The 21,772-nt window shown below is 38.4% G+C and overlaps 1 long non-coding RNA gene across 2 annotated transcripts in view; it reads right to left on the bottom strand.

Annotated features, from left to right (window-relative positions):
* Window positions 1–16,775, bottom strand: part of LOC125320356 — a 43,273-nt gene extending 26,498 nt beyond the window's left edge. The window contains exons 1-2 of one of the 2 annotated variants that reach the window (XR_007201081.1): window positions 16,642–16,775; window positions 15,911–16,006 (exon numbers count right to left, since the gene is read on the bottom strand). This is a non-coding gene — a long non-coding RNA (uncharacterized LOC125320356). The remainder of the gene's footprint in view (window positions 1–15,910; window positions 16,007–16,641) is intronic. The other variant, XR_007201082.1, reaches the window with a different exon arrangement.
* Window positions 16,776–21,772: the final 4,997 nt, after the last annotated feature.

Genomic DNA, 21,772 nt, shown 5'->3' with positions numbered 1-21,772 from the left:
CCGATCACTGCACCATGAAGAGTTCCAAAAGCAGTGACTTTAAGGAGCTCTCACATGCACTTCTTGCAAATATATTTCTCCCTGTTTCTTTGTCAGTAGCCCCACTGACACACACCATTCCACAAAACACGTGGCAATGGAAATGATATTCAAAAGGACTAAGCAAGTGCTAAGAAGGTAAATCTTCACCAAATGTCTCTTTAAGGATTCTTCAACACAATGCTGTGTTTAGCTGTTTGGTGGTGCGCCATCCTCATAGCTTAACAATGTAACAGGAAAAAAAACCTTTGTGTTACTAGGATAAATGTGTTGTTTCTTCTTTATGATTTGCTTTTGGATAACTAACACAGCTCACGGTGGGAAACTGAAAGTCTGAAAGGCATACAGCCTCATTACGCTTTTCCACTGAATCACATGGACTGAAACTCCACTCTATATAAACACTAAAATACCAGAAATGCCACTGCTGAAGAAGCTTATCCATCCTGAGTTTTACAGTGTCTGTCTGACTGGTTTGTCAAAAAGATTTGCAGATAAGAGGAAAACAGAACAGTTTTGATGCCAGATTTCTCAAAACAGAAGTCAAACAGTAGGGATGTGTGTGAAATAAATCAATCCTAACTTTTCCCTTTCCACTTTGGCACATTCATGTCTCTTGAGCAGATTAAGTTACGGGTTCCTCAGTTTACATGAGAGGAAAATCTAAACTTTTCCATACAGAAAGGAGTTTTTGCAGTCTGCAAATGAAGTGTATGTGACATAGTTGGTTTCTCCATCACTGTGACTTTAGAGAAGCCTGAATTTTAAGAGTACTTTTTATACTGTAGCATTCGCCAGAGGTTTCCAGTTTCCCTAATTATCGAAAACCTGGAAAAGAGAGGGAAACTTTCAAGATGGCTCAGAAGCTAGTCTCAGTCTGTGAGGGGAATGTCTCCACTGTCTGAGAAAGGGGAAAGCGTTAGAAAGAAATAAAGGAGTAAGTTGAGGAAACTTTTGTTTTTGTCACTTGAGATTGTCTGTCTAAAAACATCAGTGTAGTCTGTGCTTGCACACAGCGGGGTATTTTGTAATTGCACTAAGCTGAAAACGGAGCTCAAAGAGTTGTCTGGAGCTCATGAAACAATAAAGTAGCCTTTGATTTGTAAAGCAAGGTAGAGGAGCTGGAATGCTATGGCTTCAGAGAACTTACAACTAGCCATGAGGTTGTGGAAAACCATAGGATAGTTTATTCAGACTTGAAGAGTGTGGAGCAGAAAAGGCAACAGCAGCATAAGTCAGGCAGCTGTTCTGGAAGGCCTGGTTCTCTGTGCTGCAGCAAAGGGCACAACAATCATCATCTTCCTGACAGCTGGTGAGTGAAAGGCTTTAGGGTGAACTCAGGTAAAGACATGTGGGAAACATCTAATCCTCTAATAAACAGACTTATTGAAAAAGTCCCGTGCATAGTGACCTCATACTCAGTAGAGCAGTTTGAAGGTACAGAATTTTTGTGTGAATCTTTCTAATTTCTGAAAGAAATATCCATTAACAAACACTCTCTTCTTAATAGTCACATGCAGAAATGTTTTCTACAACTCTTTTCCTATGCACCATTAAGTGAAATATTAATAACTATAGTTAAAATTATGGTTACATAAAAAGTTCATTTTCATAATGTTCACTGCTCTGGCACAAAACTAATCACTGAGATCGGGATAAAAGTGACATTAAAGGGATAAAAATTACGATGTGCCCAACTTTGGGCTGATTAGAATATTCAGCTGTCACAGCTGGAAAACTAAGGGCAAAAATTGAAGTTTTACATTTGTTATGAAAGAGCTTTTCTTCTAAGAATCTTACAAAAAAAAAAAAAAATGGGCCATTCATTGAAAGTAGCAGAACCAGAATCTAGGACGCAGTAATTATTGTGCTGCAAGAGCGCTGATGTGGATGAAATGCTTTGCCTTCATGTGAGCCAGTGGTGGAAGTACAGACATAGAAACAAATGTCTGGGTAGCACCGAAACCTGAATAAACTCCAAAATCTCACCATGATAAATAACTTTGGAGAAATTTTGATTTTTTGCTGATGAAAGGAATTAAATTTATGCAGTTTAACATAGATGTTTCTCTCCATTTTATCTTATGCATTTTCCTTGTAGAAAGAAACATTAATGTTGGCTAAAAATTCGTGTGATTTAAAAAAAAAAATTAAAAAATTTCCATTCATCTGGAGTCCTTTCTCATCCACAGAAGCATGCAATCCAAGCCCACTAACTAACTCAGTACTAGCACTCTAGGCTGTTATAGTCTAATACTAGGATTTTTAGCACTGAATTTACCCCCTGCCCCAGTCTTAATACATGATCCTTTGAAGATACCTCTGATTTTATTATTAATAATGAAGATAGATTATGATATAGAAATATTTACAGGGTAAAACCACCATCTATGAAATCAGACACCAGTTAGCAAATGCTAGAGAGATACTGGTTTAATGTTTTTCAGGATACAACAAACTATTGTGTCAACTCCTTCAACTCCAGTGATTTCTGCACATGCTTAAAATTTTTTTAAACTGTTTTTCTAAACTTTTGATTACTTGTTCTTTTTTTATGGAACAATTTAGAGATTTATTTGTCAGCAAGTTCATCACAGATTAGCTCATCTTAACATTTGTCTCATTAACAGTTTTCTATGTTAATGTCTGCAAACACTGATGACCTCCAACAATATGCTTGACCTCTTACGTGTTCTGTATTTTTGTTTTTGATGCTTTCCAGTTCAGCATGCATCACTGAAGTTACAAACAGAGCAGAAAGGATGTACAGCAGGGCAGATAGCTAAGTGGAATATGTAATCAAAGCAAGAGATGTGCTTTGATAGTGTCTTTTGTTAGGTACTTGTGCTGGTTTTTACTGGGGTAGAGTTAACTTTCTTCACAGTGGCTGGTGTGGGGCTGTGTTTTGGATTTGTGCTGAACACAAGGTTGATAATTTAGAGACGTTTTTGTTATTGCTGAGCAGGGCTTGCACAGAGTCAAGGCCTTTTCTGCTTTTTGTACTCCCGGAAGTTGAGGATGCTTGGGTGCTTGGGAGGAGAGACAGCTGGGACAGGTGATCTGAGCTGACCACAGGGATATTCCACACCATGCAACATCGTGCTCAGTGTATAAAATGGGGAAAGAAACACAAAAGGGGGGGGGGGGAACATTTGGAGTGATAGTGTTTGTCTTCCCAATTAACCATTATGCGTGATGGAACCCTGCTCTCCTGGAGATGGCTGAACACCTGCCTGCCCATGGGTATCATTGAATTAATTCCTTGTTTTACTTTGTTTCTGTGCACAACTTTTGCTGTGCACAACTGATTGTCTTTATCTCAGTTCATGATTTTTCTACCTTTTGCCCTTCTGATTCTCTCTCCAATCCCACTGGTGGGGGATTGAGCAAGCAGCTGCATAGGGCTGTGGTTAAATATGCCACTACTGTAGGGGCACCAGAACTGGACAGGCTTAATGTTTTACTTCAATTTCATAAATACAGGAACTAAAATGATGCTGCGCATGCATATTTACAATACATAGGTGAAGCACAAACTTATGCCAACACACTGTGAAACTTTCAGAATTGTGTTTTATTACCCTGGCATTCTTTTAGCCATTTTTTTTAGCCATTCTTTTAGCCAATTTACATTCAGTGAACAGCATAGTGTACAGGAGCCTTACAGTCTGACAGAATGTATTTCGTTTTTCTTCAGAGATTTTCATCTTTTGTAGATGACTAGACCATATTGTATGAAATTGGCATATCTTACTGCAGTGCAGCTATGGAGTGCCTGCAGTTTTTCTCAGTTGACCACAGTCCCCAAGGTGAAATGACACTGGGGAAATGACAGGCAGTATCAAACCTGGAAAAACTACTTGCTCCATTTAAAGAAATTTCAATAACTTCCAAGAGGTGGGTACTGCCTTATTAACTTGCCCCACTAGTGACAGGTTCCCAGTCTGATGTCACCCCATTCATTGTAACCCCTTGTGCCCGACCTGTGAGCCAGTTGCTCACCCATCACATGATGTGTTTATCCAGCTGTGGGCTGGACATTTTGTCCAGAAGAATCCTGGGGTTCCACAGGCCTGCATCCTTGGCCCTGTGCTCTTCAACATCTTCATTTATAACCTGAATGCTGCACTTGGAGGAATACTAAGTAAGGTTGCCAACACTAAATTGGGTGGAGTTGTTGACTCCCTGGAAGGCAGAGAGACCCTGCAGAGAGACCTTGACAAATTGGAAGGCTGGGCAATCACCAACCATATGGAATTTAACAAGGGAATGTGCTGGATTCTGCACCAGGGATGGGGCAACCCTGGATGTATGGACAGACTGGGAAATAAGGTGCTGGAGAGCAGTGCCATGGAAAGGGACCAGTGCGTCCTGGTCAGAGGCAAGCTGAACATGAGTCAGCAGTGCCCTGGCAGCCAGGAGGGCCAGCCCTGTCCTGGGGGGCATCAGGCACAGCATCGCCAGCCTGGCAAGGGAGGGGATTGTCCCGCTCTGCTCTGCGCTGGAGCAGCCTCACCTCGAGTGCTGGGGCAGTTTGGGGCACTGCAATATGAGAAAGACATTAAACTGTTAGAGAGTGTCCAAAGGAGGCCAGTGAGGATGGTGAAGGGCTTTGAGGGGAAGCCGTAGGAGGAGTGGCTGAAGTCACTTGGTTTGTTCAGCCTGGAGGAGACTGGGGGGAAACTCACTGCAATCTTCAACATCTTCATTAGGGGAAGTGGAGGGACAGGGACCAATCTCTTTACTCTTGTGACCAGTGACAGGTCTTGAGGAAACTGCATGAAACTGAGTCAGGGGAGGTTTAGGCTGGGTGTCAGAGAAAGGCTTTTCATCCATATGGTGGCTGGGCTCCCCAGGACAGTGGCCACAGCACCAGCCTGACAGAGTTCAAGAAGCATTTGGACAATAATCTCGGGCACATGGTGTGACTCTTGGGGTGTCCTACAGTAAGGAGGTGGACTTGATGGACCTGATGGGTCCTTCCAACCCAGCATATTCTATGATTCTGTGATTCTATACAATTACCAATCCCTTGAAAAATACAACAGAAGATGAAGCTAGATAGGCATCTAGTGGACATATTTATTATATAAGTTGCTCTATATTAGAACTAGAAGATATCTAGGGCAATAAGACGACATAAATAATTGCTCTTTCTAACTTTTCATACTGATATTTACAGCTGTCATGCTGATGTGTACCAAAGTCTTTTGGATTTGGGGTTTTTTTCCAGGGAGTCTATCAAAAAGAGTTTTATTTTTTTTTCCCAGTAATTTACATTTAGCAAATATGGCTGATGAAATAGTTTTTGTTCCTCATAGCAGAAACACATTTTCTCTGATCAGCTGTAATTCATCTGAATTACCAGTTTCATTGTTTCTGTTTGTTTTTACCTAGGCCATGATTTAGTTGAAGAATGGTTTCAAATACATTTTAGAAGTTCTGCTAATAGCGTTTACAGCCAAATTCATAATGACCTTCAAAAATTTTCTGACATCCAGGAAGGAAAAAATAAGTAAATATTACATGAAAGCTAGTAAAATCTTACTACTTTTAATATGAGGGCATTTCATTTTCAAACACAGAAGAAATATCCCTTTCTAATACCATTTCTTATGACCATAACTTGAAACAAACCTGAAGGTATTTGAATCTGGCTATATCATTATTTAAGCAGTTTTACCCTTTGGGTAACACACATACCACTTTGTATTTCTCTCTGCTCTTGTCTCTCTGCAGTAAGACTGAAGAAATTAACCCTGCAAAATAAATGAGGTTTTGTTCTGACCACACAAATGCAAGATCCCAGTGAGCACAATTTTGAGGAATGCTGTTGTCTAATTTCTATTTATCACTGTCACATACACTTATAAAGAGCCAGGGCATAGCATTAGCAGGTCATATGAAAACTTGTCCATGACAAGCATTCTTGATAGCAGAAACCAAGCAAAATCTAAGGGAAGAGTCTAAAAAACATGTAAGGTGCATTTTGGCCAGCGAAAAGATTATTTTGAATATTCATTTTTATTTCCTTTTGGGTAAGAAAATACTTTAAATTCAAACCTTTCATATTTTCCTTCCTTTTTTATTCAGAGCTGCATAGAATGTAATTGTCTTTAGGGAACAGATTTTACCAGGAAGATGTGCAGATGGAAGGAACAAAGGTTCCATGAGGGAAAAAAGTTTATCTACATTTTCTGGCAATTAAAGAGTAGTCTTAGCTGTAAATTTTGATCTATAACTACTTTTACATTATTTCTATTCTTCACTTGAAACAAACCTGATCACCTTTGCTTTCAAATGAGTTTTTCCAGTGCTCCTCTTCACTCCATTGCCATTTAGTTTGCTAACATCTCTTGGACAATAAAATATCTGGAACCAAAATTAACATTGCTGTTCACTAAGATATTCATGACCACATTTAACTGTCCATAATAGACATGATGACTCTGTTGGAGAAAGAGATAAAAAAGAAATCCAGTCCTTTGATTTAACTTAGTTTAAATATGTGTATCACAAGTGTAAACTACTTATTCTGGTCTGCTAGGTATAGTAAGAAAGTGTGGTGGATGTTTGCTCTGCAGTCTTGCAGTTTCATCACAGAACCCTTTATAAGGAATTCTGGTTTTAGGATCCTCAGGGTCACAGATGTTATCTCGCTTAGAGTTTTCAATTCATTACCAAAGTATGCAAAGTTTGTAGAAATGCATGTAAGAGTAATAGTTGGACTCAATGGTCTTGAGGTCTTTTCCAGCTTTAATGATTCTATGTTTCTAGGAACAGTTATTCTATTCCTCATATTTCTGTATTTCTGTCTTCTGCAATGTTATTTATGCTGGAACCCTAGGCAATAGTGACATATCCTTGCTTTCTGGTTTGGACCCATTTATATAGATTTCAGTTTGGTGAAATAGGAGAGCTAATGTTAACATTAATCACTGTTTTTCAGCTGTCTTGGAGCTCTATTTACTAGATATTTTCTAGGCAAAGTGGAAAGTTTCTGCATGATCAATAAACATTTAAGCAGTGGTAGTTTATATTCCTTTCTTTTGTTTTTCTCCCAACAGTTCATTTAACATCTGAAGGTGATCTGTTGTAGGATATCCTGATTAATAGTATTTCTGTTCTGTTGGAAATCTGGAGCTCAGCATGAAATGAATTGCTTACAAAATTAAGACAATGAGATATAACTTCCTTCAGAGTTGATTTTATTTGGAGCAGCCAAACTCCTCTTTGCCTGTTTTTTTTTTTTAAAGGACATAGTAGATAGATAGGTAGGTAGGTAGGTAGGTAGGTAGATAGATAGATAGATAGATAGATAGATAGATAGATAGACAAATAGACCAGAGTACATAATATATTTCTTACACACAGTTGTATATATATGATTATATGCATACAATGGGACTGTACCCCTATGCCCCCTGATGCCTTGGCTGCCAATTACATTCCTCAGGAAAACTGCCAGTATGAAACAGTACAGAAGGAACACATTATGATAAATTTCCTCCAAAGCCAGTGCTGAAAGAAATTGAAAGGGATTTAGCACAGATACTGATGCTGTCAATTGTTAAAGGTTTGAATTTCTGGTTCATTTGAAAATTGAACTCTGAGCACTAGGGATTTTTAAGGTATCTTTCCAGTGATACAAGGTTCAGTGGTCCACATCTGTAGGAACAAACAGTTGTATTTTCCTTTACATTCCTTTTTTCCTTTCTGCCATTTACCTTATCTCTATGAATTTCAACATTATGGTTGAGATGGCAGCTAATCCAAAATTACTTTGCTCATGGAAGTGGAAGAAGTCTTTGCTTCTCTATTCATACTTGCCCAGAAGCCTATCTTTGTTTGACTTCAGCACATGTCAATGTTTTTGATCTGACTGGGAGATGGGACTCCACAGATCAAACTATGGGACACTGTATGGTGATGTTGTCTAATCTTCCATTCTTTTTCTGTTACTCTCTGGGGAATCTGCTGCCTTGTAAATTATGGCCAAGAGTGAGTATTTCCTAAATGGATCCCTCATGAATTATTTAATTTTTCTAAATATGATCTAAGTTTTAAAATGTAATGATATTAAAGTGGGATTTTTCCTAGTCCAGTAGGATTAGTTCTTTTCACATGAAACAACGTGTGGCAATCTCCACCAGCTATTAGATGTATAGTGCTTTATATGTCATCTTTGCAGAAAAACGGTCCTATAATTGTGCAATATGCCTTCACAGATCAGCAACAATTCTTTACTCAAAAATTATGGCATTTCAGCTTGGGGCCAAAAATTCCCAAGTCCTTTGTCTATGAAACCACAAATATCATTTTTGGAACCATTGAAAATGCTACTTCACTAGTTATTAAAAAATGTCATCTTAATTTATGATATTACAATAAACTTAAAGAAACCAAGTTTAAGTGTGAAGGGAAGACTTGCTGCACACAATACTTCAATTCTGGTAAGAAAATATCTGTAAATGCACATAAGAAAATCTTATAGATCTAGCAGGAGAAAAGTACAGACTGTGTGACCTAGCAGTTTATCTGCATCTGTAATAATTTAGCTAGTGTCTTGATAATGTTGTTTAGCATACCCTGAAGTGTTATATTTAAATATCTCATTAAAAAAAGACATGTCTTTCACCCCCCTTTAAATGGACTTTCTGAGTCCTCGATTTTGAAAAAAATACCTTCCAAAAATTTTTTGTGCCCAACCCTGAAATTAAGTTTAGTTCCAGTGTCCTAAAATGCAATGAAATCAGATTTCCTTATATGAACAGGGTATATATAAGATGTCAAGATTGTGCTTTTTCAAATGCATGTGTATGTTTAGTCCATGATTATGCATCTAGAGATTCCTATTGACTCTACTAAGAAGTTTTTTTATATATTTGGATATGCATATGAACATATATATATATATATATATATATATATACATGTACATATATATAGCAAGTTATACACTTAATTATTTCATTTTATTTATGTTTTTGTTTTCATAGAAGATATATAATGAGTAAAGGAGAATTTCTCCTGAAAAGGAGAAAACTTAATTCATATTACAGCCTGAACACATGCTGTTATGTTACTTTCTCGTGCACCTGTCAGTTACTGTTATGCTGGGTTGGTCCTTGTGCACAAACAAGCCCATCAGCTTTTTTAGCTAGAGCATGAAAAGTTCAATGTGAAACTGAGCAACATTCTGAATCTCCCTGATATATAGTTGTGCTGATGTATTCCTGCTGGGAAATGTGCCTTTCAGTGTAGAAACTCCTGTAGTAATTTCAACGGGTATCAATAGCTTTGTTAAAGCAATGTGGCACTGCTGCTGGTTGCACGGAAAGACCCTTGAGACATCCTCTCTTGGACATATCCTAAAACTCCCTGGGAAATTTACACTTAATAGCTCACAAGTTACAAGCAACTATCTTACTTACTAGTTCTCTTTTGGTATGTCTCTCTGATATTTACACCCCTCTACCTAGCTAGTGGCAAGGGCTGATATGTTTTGATTACAAACAAGAGTAAGCCTAAGTTTAGTCAGTGAAAGCAAGCAGCACTGCTTTACTTGTAGCAGGTTGTTCTGTCTAAACAAGGATACAGCAGCTCAAACTTTGTCTGGCTTACAAGTTATCAGTGATAGATGAGCAAGGAGGCTCTTCTTATCAGTGATAGGATCAAGCAAGAAGGATCTGCTGGTTTTAGTACTGAAGAATGCTGAGACCTACTTGACCGTACTATCAAACCAGTTGTGAGGACATGCAAGACAGATGCTCCCTGATTGAGCCTGGGTGCAGCAAGGATGTGCAGGCCCTGCTATGGAAATGAGACTCAAAATTTTCAAGCAGCAAAACAAAAGAGCTGATAACAGCTTTTTCAGCAGCAAAGAATATTTTGCTGAGTAAACATGACAACACACATTCTAAAAATGTATAAAATAATAAAAATGACAATCACTTTATACTATAAAAGGCCCGTCCCATTTTTACACAGCAAGCACTTCTTGCACACCTTCCAAAGGTGAAAGGATTTAAAGAAATCATTTAATATATTTAAATAAATATATATTGGGGTTGTCATCCTTAATTCTGTGGATAAAATCATATAAAAGTTCAATTAGACCTGTTTAAACTTTAGACATAAACTGTTGAGCCACTTAGCCATAACTCTGTGGCTAGGACTGGATCTGAGGAGTTGGGAGAGCAAAGGGGTTCTTTCTGAACCGTGTGGCTCAATGAAAAGGCTTTGCTGATAAGCTTTGTTTGAAGGTCCCACTCTGCCCACAACAGCCCCGTAACCCCTGACTGGCAGCTATTGGCAGTGTGGGAGCAGTGCCCAGCCCTGTGCAAAGGGTGGGGACCTTTCCAGCATCAGGCACAGCTAGCATGAGTGATGCCACACCTGTGCCCCCAGGCCAGCCCCCAGCCACACAGGGGACACTACATGCGGTCCAGCTGAGGCTGACCTTCCTGAGTAAGTCAGAGGCTGACTGATGTCAACAACTCTAACAATAACAAGATTCAGATCACCTTTGCAAAGGGAAAACCTGGGGTCAATAGATTCCCCAAAGTAAATGCTGCAACCTAAAACTTTCTTCTAGCAGCATTAAGAAGCTCTTGAATTTTCTGTCAGACAGTATTGAAGCTTTATGACAAGCAGTCCCAAGACACAATGAATGTCCAGAATTATCTCAGCATTTTTTTAACACCATGCTTATCTAGAAGACTGAATGAAGAATAGTTTTTCATTTGGATGCCCACAATGAGTTCATCATTAGAACTTAATTTGTTACTGAAAGTAATGGAAATTTTGAATCTGCACATCTACAGTGGAACAAACCCCTGTGTTGACCCAAATACCAAGACCTGCATCCATTTGGTTCTAAATCCCATAATTTTTGAAGTTAAATTTTCAACAGATAAAGCCTCAGACTCATGTAAGATCATGATCAGTCTTTTAGAGCTGTTAAACCTAGTTTTCTGTCAAGTTACAAAAAAGAGTTTCTTTTTCTCAGTGCTGAATGCAGGCTGATCTATGATGCCTTTGGTGATGTCACTCTCTCTTCCAGATCCAGTTTGCATGGAATAGTGACATGGAGAAGGCACTGAGGTACTTAGGGGGACTGTTAGATGTTCTTTGTTTTAGTGTTTGCTTTTTGTTGTCCAGTCTGTCTTTCCTGAGAATTAATACCATATTGTTTTTGCCTTACCACTGGCTATATGGCAACATAACCACACATTAATATAGGGCTTAAGAGCAGTAATAATTTACAACTTACAACCCAGGGATTAGTGCTGAGTCCTCCTCAATGACATTCCATTTACCTGAGGGTCAGCTTTACTGTGCCTGAGCATTAGCAGGACAGATTTCTTAAATCCAACACTTTTCATTAGGGGTGGAGTTGATCTCACTCAGCTTTAGCCGTATAAAAGGACATTGACTACCTGGATAGATTCCCAGTTTAGTCATCAGCAAACGTCATATTCGGTATCCTAGTCATCCCAGCCTGAGGTAGATCAGTCACAGGAAGTGCCAATCTCAGTGATTATCTCCAAAAAGCAACAAGATCTCAATGTTTGGTATCTCTGAGAGTATCTTGTCATCCTGGAAATGCTCCAGAGCAAAAACCACTGGTCTACAGTGTTTTTGTAGATAAGCTTTGAGAACAAAGGTCCCATGAACAGAAATTGGTCCCTCAGAAGGCCTGTCTGACAGTTCTTTTTCCTATTGAGCCTATCCTTAAAGTAACTCATGATAGCTTAAGTAACATTCAAATTCCTGTATTTCTGCAGTTAAAATCACCTAAATACATGGGCTGTAATTTTTTTCCACTGGATTTGAGATGAGTGTGAAATAAATTTTTCCCAGATCTGATTTCATTTCCATAACAAGACTGCTTGTCTGGTGTAAAGGAATAAAATAAATTGATGAAGATTCAAGGAAAGGCAAAGATTTAATATCCTATTCACAGCATAAGGCAGAACAGCACCAGCTGATTTATAAAATTCTCTTTACAGGCTGAGTGAGAGATCTGCTTTTCTATCAGTGTACAGAAGACCTGTATTAACATGAAAGTATAAAAATATTCAGCATGATGTAATAGAATTTTAAAATAATATTCCATTTTTATAAAATTTTATGTAAATTATTACATTATATATTTTATATAATATATAAATATATTTTACAGAAAAGCAAAAGTAAACAAATACCCTGATGAGTTTTCAGCTGCAGACAAAGAAAAAATTTTGACAATTAAAATCTTGCACATGGACTTTTGAATACAAGATGCAAAGCAATAGGTTAAAGTTGTAAGCAGCTGCTAGTCTTAGTATATGCAGAGAGAAGGCCTTTTGAATGACTCAGTAGAAAGATCAATGATTTGCTTATCTAGGCTTATGCTCTCAAAATATTGGCTATGGACATATATAATCCAGACAAACTTCACTACTGAACTCCTTGAGCTATGGAAAAATTCAGTATTTTAAGTCAGTGTCTTCTAATACCAAAACACATGAAAAAAATTATGGAAAATAACTAGAAAAACAGTTACTCATAGATCAAGACTTGAATGTGTTTGTTTACACTTAAGTGCTTGAACAGTTGAATTTACTACACATGAGTATGTTTTCATCACTGTCTTATAAAAACATACACTAGAAACAATGGGAAGCCATAATCATGGCGGAATTTATGATACTGGTGTTTTCGGATGAGGTTTGTTGAGCACTGAGATGCCTTGCCAACAGCATCAGAAGCAAACACACAAAAAAAGTGCTAATAACACCTATCAATGTTTCCCAACATTCAGATTTACTTAGGAAGTTTTAGTGAGCTAACTGCTTCTTAGTATTTAGTGTTGAAGGCTTTTGCTATTGGAACTGCTTTAGAAAATAAATGCCGACTATGAGATCAGCAAACAGGAGATCGTTGCATCTTTTGCTTTGGTTGTGACAACCAGCATTGTATAGACCAAGCTATTGGAAAAGCAAATCCATGGGATATGCCATAAACCAATTGTAACATCCATCATTTCTGATAAAAACTAATTTTCTCCTAATCAGTCCAATTTTTAATCTAACTGGAATGTCCTCTCTTCTGTCCTACCAACCCCTTTGCAAACCATTCTCTGTTAAAACTGATCCATTGTCTGCTGTCATTTGTATGTGTTTTTCTTTACATATTATCAGGATTTACTTAAAAAATTTAAACCTATAATTTTTTTGAAAGGAATATAAATTTTTTATTCAGAAATATTCCCTCCTATTAACCATGTTTCTACAACAAATTTAGTTTTATTTACTGGTGTCTGGAATAATGTCAATGACTCATAAATTGTTATCTAGGATACTATCTGAGTAATTATCTTTCAGGAAAATCTGGTTGTCTTCTTTTCATATTTGTGTATTTTTGTACTTACAATATGTATGAGGATGCCAAACTGAAAGGCGCAGTGGGGAGGTAATAAAATTCACCCTGACAGCCCTGTCAGACAGAGGGACATTCCAGTAACTCCTTAATCTCCACTGTCATACATCAGAAAACATTTTTAGGAATCAAGACCTGAAAATTCATAATATGTAACTATAAGGTGGTGAGAAACTGAATGATGGTACTCTTCAACAATGATCTCATAACTCTTACTATAATCCATTGACTAGGTGGAAGAGAAGTTGTAGCAACAGAATAGTCAAACTCCACAGAAGTAATGGTCAAGCTCGGTTTTCTTCCCTGTACTTTTTTGAGGTATGTCATTTGAGAACTAGGTCACTTTCCAGGCCATGTTTTTGAAAGAGTTCACCAACAGTCTCTAGAATTAGATCTGCAGGTTTTTTGGCCTTAAAATAAAACTGCCCTGAGACATTCTTTGTATCTAAAGCAAACTCTAGGTTGATGAAGTGGGATGGTCATTTTACTGGCTAAGAGAGTATTCAGCTTGCTTTGTCAGTGAGTGAGGAAGGCATGAAACAAGTTTTTCTTGAGGGTATCGCCCACATATTTTCTTAGCACCAGTACTCAGGTTCTCATTACTTCAACCTTCTGAATTAATTATCGCATTATCAGGGTGTAATCAATCTTTTCCCTCCAGAACTGCCTGCTGAATGTCTTCCCTCCCTTCAGAACATTAATGTGCCAGCACTGTAGTACTGAGAATGAGGAACGTGCACCGAAGAGAAGTTATCACACAGAAAGGCTCACAAGAGCAAACAGAGAACCAGACGCTTCATTTTGCTTCTTAAAATCTACTGTATAAAAATTATAAAAGCCACTGGAGGATAGTTCTTGATAGTTCTCCAGACCTTCAAAATGTAAAGATTTTTTTAAGCCTTCAAAGTGACTGAAAGCTTCTGCACTAAAATATACACTAGATCTAATTCAAACTCCCTTTTTCTTTCAAGGTTGTATGTCAAGAAACCTTGAAATCCAGCAATGCACATCTATATAGGTCAAACATAGTTAGCTTTTTAGAGCACAGGAGGCTTTGCAGTGCATATTGATGCTCTAATCTGAAACTACATAAAGCACTTCTTCATTGCAGAGCACACATTTTCATTCAGACTAAAATAAGTCACTGTCCGTATTTGCCAGGACATGTGGCTACACTCTTGGCTAATTGTCTCACTTTAAGGCTCCTCTATGGCTAGACTGCTAACACTGATCGTACTTGATTCTCACAGTATAACCTCTGAGTTGGTAAAGCAACCCAAGGGCAAAGCATATGCTGTACTTCCAAGGCAGCATCACTCTTGACATCATAGGCTCGTTTTGGCAAAACAGGAAGATTAAAACATTCCATGCTTCCCTAACAGTTTGGATGAATATGTTAAAGTCTACATTACTGAAAAGGTTTCTTCTATTTCAGAGCTTATGAGGAAAAATGAGCTAGCTGACATGATTTATGTTTTGGCCCCATATATTTATGAGGAAAAATGAGCTAGCTGACACGATTTATGTTTTGGCCCCATATATTTATGTTATCGCCTCTCTTTATTTGCAGGTAGAATTCAATTTAGCATTTAGAGACAGAAGACTTCTAGGCTCATAGTTCTCTAAAAAGAAGGAAGAAAAGTAATTGACTGGGGTCAAGAGAAGATAAAACAGTCAGAGCTCTGTTCAGCTTACTGAAGATAAGAGAAGAATCACACAGTAATATGCAGTTGAGGACTGCCACGCTCTCAATAAGGCCACTAACAATAAATGGATTTCTGACTCTTTTTTAACACATTTTTATACGTAATATTCTTGTTTTATAGAGAAGTAAACCACAGTGAGATACCTGCTCACAAACCTAAGGTTCAATAATGTCCAAAGTGTGGGTGGGTGTACCTGTGGTTCTGCTTATGTCCCCATCGGCATAAACAGACTCACCAACACTATTACTGATGCATTCCTGATGTCATCATGACATTAATTAAGCCTCTAGAATGGAAATGGAATTAAAACTCTACACTTTTTCTTCTAGGCCTCAGACAGGTCTCAAAAAAGTTCAGAACTTTCTCAAACTCTAAGATTTTCTCGTGTCCTCATCTGCAGCAACAGACTTAGAAGTCACCTCTGCAGTAGGATGTAGAGTCAATGGAACTTCTGTGGAAGATGCACATATTGAAATAGTTGTACTAACTCCTATGCTTGCAATAAACAACTGAAAAAGGAGAAAGCTATTAACATATAGCAGTATAATATTCACTGGTTGTCCACAGTAAACATGGGGCAAAGCCTTCACCTTTAAAAGGCAATCGCTTTGTTTATTCACACTGGGGACTTGGACCCAAGTTCTGCAATGAGTTATACTAGTGTAAATTTAAAGTAAGATCCATATGAGTGGAGCTTACTTTAAAAAATTCACAAAAATGAAACTGGAGGTGAAACTTACCTGGCCAAACAGCTTTGTTTAGCCTCTTTAGAGTTCTGGCTGTCTCCCCAGATCTTTCACTAGATGTGATCTGACTGGAAAAATCACATGAAAATGCTGTGAAGGATATAAATAAAGAATGTGAAAGAGATGATTTCTTAAATGGTTTTACTTGCCAATACCTTGGAGTTTCATCCAATTTGGAATAAAGCCTAATATCTTGAAGTTTGGCTTCCAATGTCAAAATATGTTCTTCCGCAAATGTCAAAATATGTTCTTCTGCAAATACTTCAATTCATCATAGTGACTTCCATGTAAAACCATAAACTGTACTTTTTTGTGTTGTTGTAAGATCAACTCTACTGAAGCAATAGACTTTTTAACCTAGAAATTTGATTTCAGCTCACAAAAAAGAATTGCTAGGGAAAGCACCTCGTCTGCCTAGAGAGTATGGCAAGTAAAGAAAGTAAATTCAGGGCTTACTGTACCTTCTCCTCCCCCCTCCCCATGTTTCTTCAAGAAAGAAACACACAAAGGAATTCTGTATAAAATATAACCATATTATTTCCTCAAAAATGGTCTTAGCTAAGGCTAGTGGCCTTAGCTGCCACTAGAACACTTAGAAAAAATCCTTAGAGTAGTTCTATCTCTCTTTTTGTTGTTTTAAACCAAGATTTTTTCCACTGTATCTTTAAATCCATCAATTCATATCACCAAATACCTTTAGTGACATTAATAGTACAAAGAATTACCTTGAACAAGAGAATGCATCTGTAAAAGCTGACAGCCTCCTTCATAATTGCACTATCTTCCTTTACAGCAGTGCTCTTCTCCCCCCACCAAACATGGCATCATACTGAGCTGGATCTTGGTTTAGTCTGCTGCCATCCTGCCAGAATACAATAAACATAGTGCTGAAATATCTTACATGTCACTTGTGACTTTTTGTTTTCATTTTGTTTCTACTTTAGGGCAGTGTCCAAGAGCAGCAAGATGCTTTTGAAAGAGGAATTTCTTACATCATAGCAATGTAAGAAATAAAAGCTATCAAGTATGTAATCGGAATTTTATTGCTGCATTGAGGTAAAGAAAATACTGAATGAGTTGACGTAATTTTGTAAAAGCTGGTTAGTATTTAAATATCGTTTGCTACTTTACCACCTGAAGTACACTAGATAGTTTAAAGACAGCATGTTCTCCAGCCTTAAGCTGTTTGAAATTCAGGGTGTTTTTTTCTCATCACAGTTTACCATAGGGTGTCCAGAGTTCATCTGTTTTCCTGTAGGAAACAGGAATTAAATTTAAGAACACTCTGGCTACTTTGGAGAATAGAAGTGTAGTTACTCCATGTACAACTCTCTTTACTTGAGATAGGTTATGAACCCTCCCCTACAGATGGTTCTTTAACCTACTTTCCACAATTAACTTGCAGAATCCAGAGACAGAATCACAGAATCATCAAAGTTCAAAAAGATTTTCAAATTTTCTAGTCCAGCTGTCAACCTAGCACCACCATAATCACTCCTAAACCATATCCTCAAGATCTATGCCTCTTGAACATTTTGACAGATTGTGACTCACCACCTCCTTGGGCAACTTATTCCAATGCCTAACCACTCTTTCAGTAAAAAAAATTTCTACTATCTAACCCAGCGCCACTTGAGGCTGTTTTCTATTGTCCTTTCACTGGAAACGTGGCAGAAGAGACTGATCCCCCCCTGTTTACAACCTCCTTTCAGGAAGCTGTGGAGAGCAATGTCATTGTATTGTAGTGAAGGGCCCAGAACTGAACACAGGATTTGAGGTGTGGCCTCACCACTGCCAAGTGCTGCAGGACAATCCCTGCCCTGGTCCTGCTGGCCACACTGTTGCTGACACAGGCCAGGATGCCACTGGCCTTCTGGGCCACCTGGGCACACCCTGGCTCATGTTCAGCTGCTGGCACCAGCACCCCCAGGTCCTTTTCCTGTGGGCAGCTTTGCAGCCACTCTGCCCCAGCCTGCGGCACTGCCTGGGGTTGTTGTGGCCCAAGGGCAGGACCTGGCACATGGTCTAGTGTAAGTTCATATCATTGTCCTCAGCCCACCAATCCAGCCTGTCCAGATCCCTCTGCAGAGCCTTCCTGCCCTCCAGCAGATTAACATTTCTGCCCAGCTTTGTGTCTGTGAGTTTACTGAGAGTGCACTCAATCCCCTCATCAAGATCATCAATAAAGATATTCAACTGAACTGGCCGCAGTAGTGAGGAGTGGAACACCACTAGTGACTGGCTGACAGCTGGATGTTGCTAGATTCCCCACTACCCCTTGGAGTAGTGGGGAATCTAGCCAGTTCTTCAGGACTTCTGTCTTCCATAACTAAAAACATGATGTCTGAGATCTCTGGTTAGTTTCATTCACATTCTTGCAATTTTCTCAGAAACATTTACTTCAAAAAGTCATTTAAAACTCATGTTCTAATATCTGCAAAAGAAAATTAAGATGAAATAAGATTGTGACTTGGATTTAACTGACTGTTAGGTTTAAAGAAATTAAATACCTCTCTTCAGAAAATTTCCAGTATCACAACATTGTTGTGATAAGGTTGCGCCCAAGATTAGTGGCAGAAGTCTAAATTCAGTGTTAGCCTGATTTACTAGAGGAATTATTGAATAATAGAGCAAAAAAAATTGGAATGCGAAAATATTCCTTCCCTTTTTTTTCTCCATTTTGGTCTTCAGCCTGGAGTGGTCCACACAATATCCCTTTTTTATCCTTTTTTTTCAAAGACTAAACATATGCAGTAAAAAATATTGAAGAATACTGCTTTCTTCATTGACCCATATGCTGACTAGTACAATCTCATTTATCTCATGTGCTTAGGGAGAAAAGAATTACAATCTCTATTGCATAAAGTAGGATGATTAAGGGATTTGGAAGAAATTGGAACAACCCATACACTTTGGTTTGTTGAATTAGTCGCTGTTTGTAGTTTAGTGCAAACTTTTCCATTCTCATCAGAGTAACTGAACCATAGATGTTCACACTTAGAAATGAATAGAGAAAAAGGAAATACAAAAAAAATAATATAAATCACTATTAAACTTAGCTCTCTCTTCGTTCATATCCTTTATCCCATCCCAGTTATGTTAGAAATGTTCCCCTTAATCGTGAACATACAAAATGAAAACTGTCAGCCTGAAAATACTCATTCTGCATTTCCTGCAGTCTCAGGTTTGTGCTAACAGTAGCCATAGGTCAGTAATATATTCACATCAGCTTCTCTCTTTAGGCACTAACTAATCCCACTGAAACAAGTACAGCTACTTGCATATTTAATGCCTTGTTTGTCAGATTACCTCCAGTGTATGGCAATCATCTTTTATCATGTGCTAACTAAAGGAATATGCACACCACCTTAACTCTACCTAGATTATAAGGTTAGTTTGATGAACTTCAAAAAAAAAATGCATTCTGCTGTGAGCAGAATAAAAAATGCATAGGACCATTAGCAGAGACAATGTATGAAAAGTCTAAATTTAAAAATCTGACTCTTAGTTTGATCTCTGGGTCTAATTATCCCGCCCACCACAAACCCAGGAGAAGCATCTGGCTTTGTTGTTTAATAAGTCTCCTGACATCTTAGCATTCTAGACATGGAAAAAATGCATTAAAAACATATACAGGTTATTTGAAGTCAGTTCAAGCTAAATTGTGTCTCAATGAGTCGTGTTTGTTTCAGTTTTGAAATACATACATATTCAAATTAAATAGCTACAGGATACATGTACAGCACTTGCCTTGTCTAACTAACTCCAAGCCCGTGGGCTTCCAAAGTTGGCTCTTTTGAGCAAAACTCTCATACATCTGCCCTTTGGAGTTTTGTTTTGGACTCTGGACTTGTCTGAGCTTTGCCTAGTCCTAGAAGTGGGCCTGGAATTTCTTACTTCCTAGATGAAGCAGAGAACATCTCAAAGGTTCTTTGAATGAGGAACTGAAAATTTCACAATTGGCTGAGTCAGTTGGCAAAGGGATTCTGCCCAAACCTGTGAGAGTCCATGCATGCACAGATAACCTGGAACTGTTCAGGTGAGTGCTGACTACTCTGTAAGCTGGTCTCCACTGCAGTGCTCTTCAACCTGCCAGAAGCTCCTGCTTTGAGGAACTGAGATACAGTAATGAGCAAGTTGCAATGTGTTTTGAGTGAAGCTGTACCAACTTGTTCACAGACTGCAGAAGAACAGCTTTTTAGGATTCACATGTCTACTGAACCAGTTCAAGCATGAATACTTAGTGTGTTTTTAAAATAGTGTGTTTTTCATAGAATAGCATGCTATGATGCTATCACATAATGTGTTGGAAACAAGTTTTTTCTATGAGGAAGGCTCTTGCTTATTCACCCCAAAACATGTTACAAAGATAAAATAAAAAATCTCTGTCTAAAAATGATGTATCTGAAACACAGGTTTGGGTTAGAATTGCAGTAGTAACCTAGAGGGATAATTCTGAAGACAGGGTTTTTACAACATCGTTTCAGCATGACTCAAAAGGTAAAATAGAAGCCAGCCATACAGCAGCAGTTCGTTGGAGTCCATTAGCCTGAATTAAGACAGCAGAGAACACAGACATCTGGGAAGCCCTGGGCCAGGACATCCCAGAAGCTAACCATATACTGTATTCTGAGCTCTAACTGTATGCTGTATTTATATTCTAAAGAATAATGACAGTATATCAATCATAGCCTAGGAATCCCCTCATAGAAACATGGTGCTCTGTAGAGGAAAGGAACTTTCCATTGCCACCTGCATTAAGAAAACACTATGAGAAGCAGTTTCTGAATCACATGATGTTCAGAATCTATTACATGTAGAAACTGCACATGCTGTTTTTTTGTAACTCTGTTTATACGTAGGAAAATAATTTACTGGAATTTTGAATTAGCAGAACAGGATTACATCTCCAGAAAAGTATTAGTCTTTTCCTTAACTCCTTGCTTGTTAATAAGTCTCATCACTAAGCAATCACCTATAACTAGGATTGAGAAGAGCCTGCAGTAAGTATCAAAGACCTCAAGGATCAACTGGTCCAACTTTTCTTGGCAAAAAACACAGTCCGGATAAGATGGCCCAGCACTTTGTCTGGATGAATCTTAAAAGTGTTCAGTGTTGAGGAATCCACAATTTCCCTAGGGAGATTATTCCAATGGTTGATTGTTCTCACTGTGAAAAAATTTTCTCGTGTGTCTAATGGGAATCACCCTAGAAGTAACTTGTACCCATTGCTCCTCATCTTTTCTATGTGACTCCTTGTAAAAAGGGAATCTCCATCTCCTTTGCGGCTATTCTTTAAATATGGGAACATGGTGATAAGTGCTCCCCTAAACTTTCTTTTCTCAAGCTTTCCTTTCTCAAGCTTGAAAGGCTAGATATAGTGTATTTCAACACCAGAGCTTAGGTAGCCGTTCATGCTCCTCAGGGCACTCAAAAGCCATGTTGTCCCTTTCTTCCCTCCCTGCCTGCCTCTGCATTCAGCGGGCTTGTCCACGGTCAAAGACACATCAAGCAGGATGCTCTGCAGAATCCACAGAAGGGAAACAGACACTCATGTGCTCCTCAGGCAGCCAGCCAAGGTTCAAGGTTACTTGGGAAGGGACAGTCATTTGTGGGCTGAGAGGCAGAATTTGCTGAAAATGGTTCATCTCGGGTCAGTTAAAGTTTTAGCCTGGTGTAGAACTAAAGATCCCAGGGAAGCAGAGAAGCAGAGTTGTGAGCCAAGCCTCAGTTCACTGTGCAGAAAGTCAAACAGTGAGCTAGTTCGAATTAGATGATGTGAACCCCTTTTAATGACCTGCCCATATGTTGCTGCATAGATCATCTATTATTAAGTAAATATTCTCTCTGGGATTT

Source organism: Corvus hawaiiensis, chromosome Z (genome assembly GCF_020740725.1).
Source record: "Corvus hawaiiensis isolate bCorHaw1 chromosome Z, bCorHaw1.pri.cur, whole genome shotgun sequence".
Lineage (NCBI taxonomy): Eukaryota > Metazoa > Chordata > Aves > Passeriformes > Corvidae > Corvus > Corvus hawaiiensis.
This window is presented reverse-complemented; position numbering and strand designations above follow the sequence as displayed.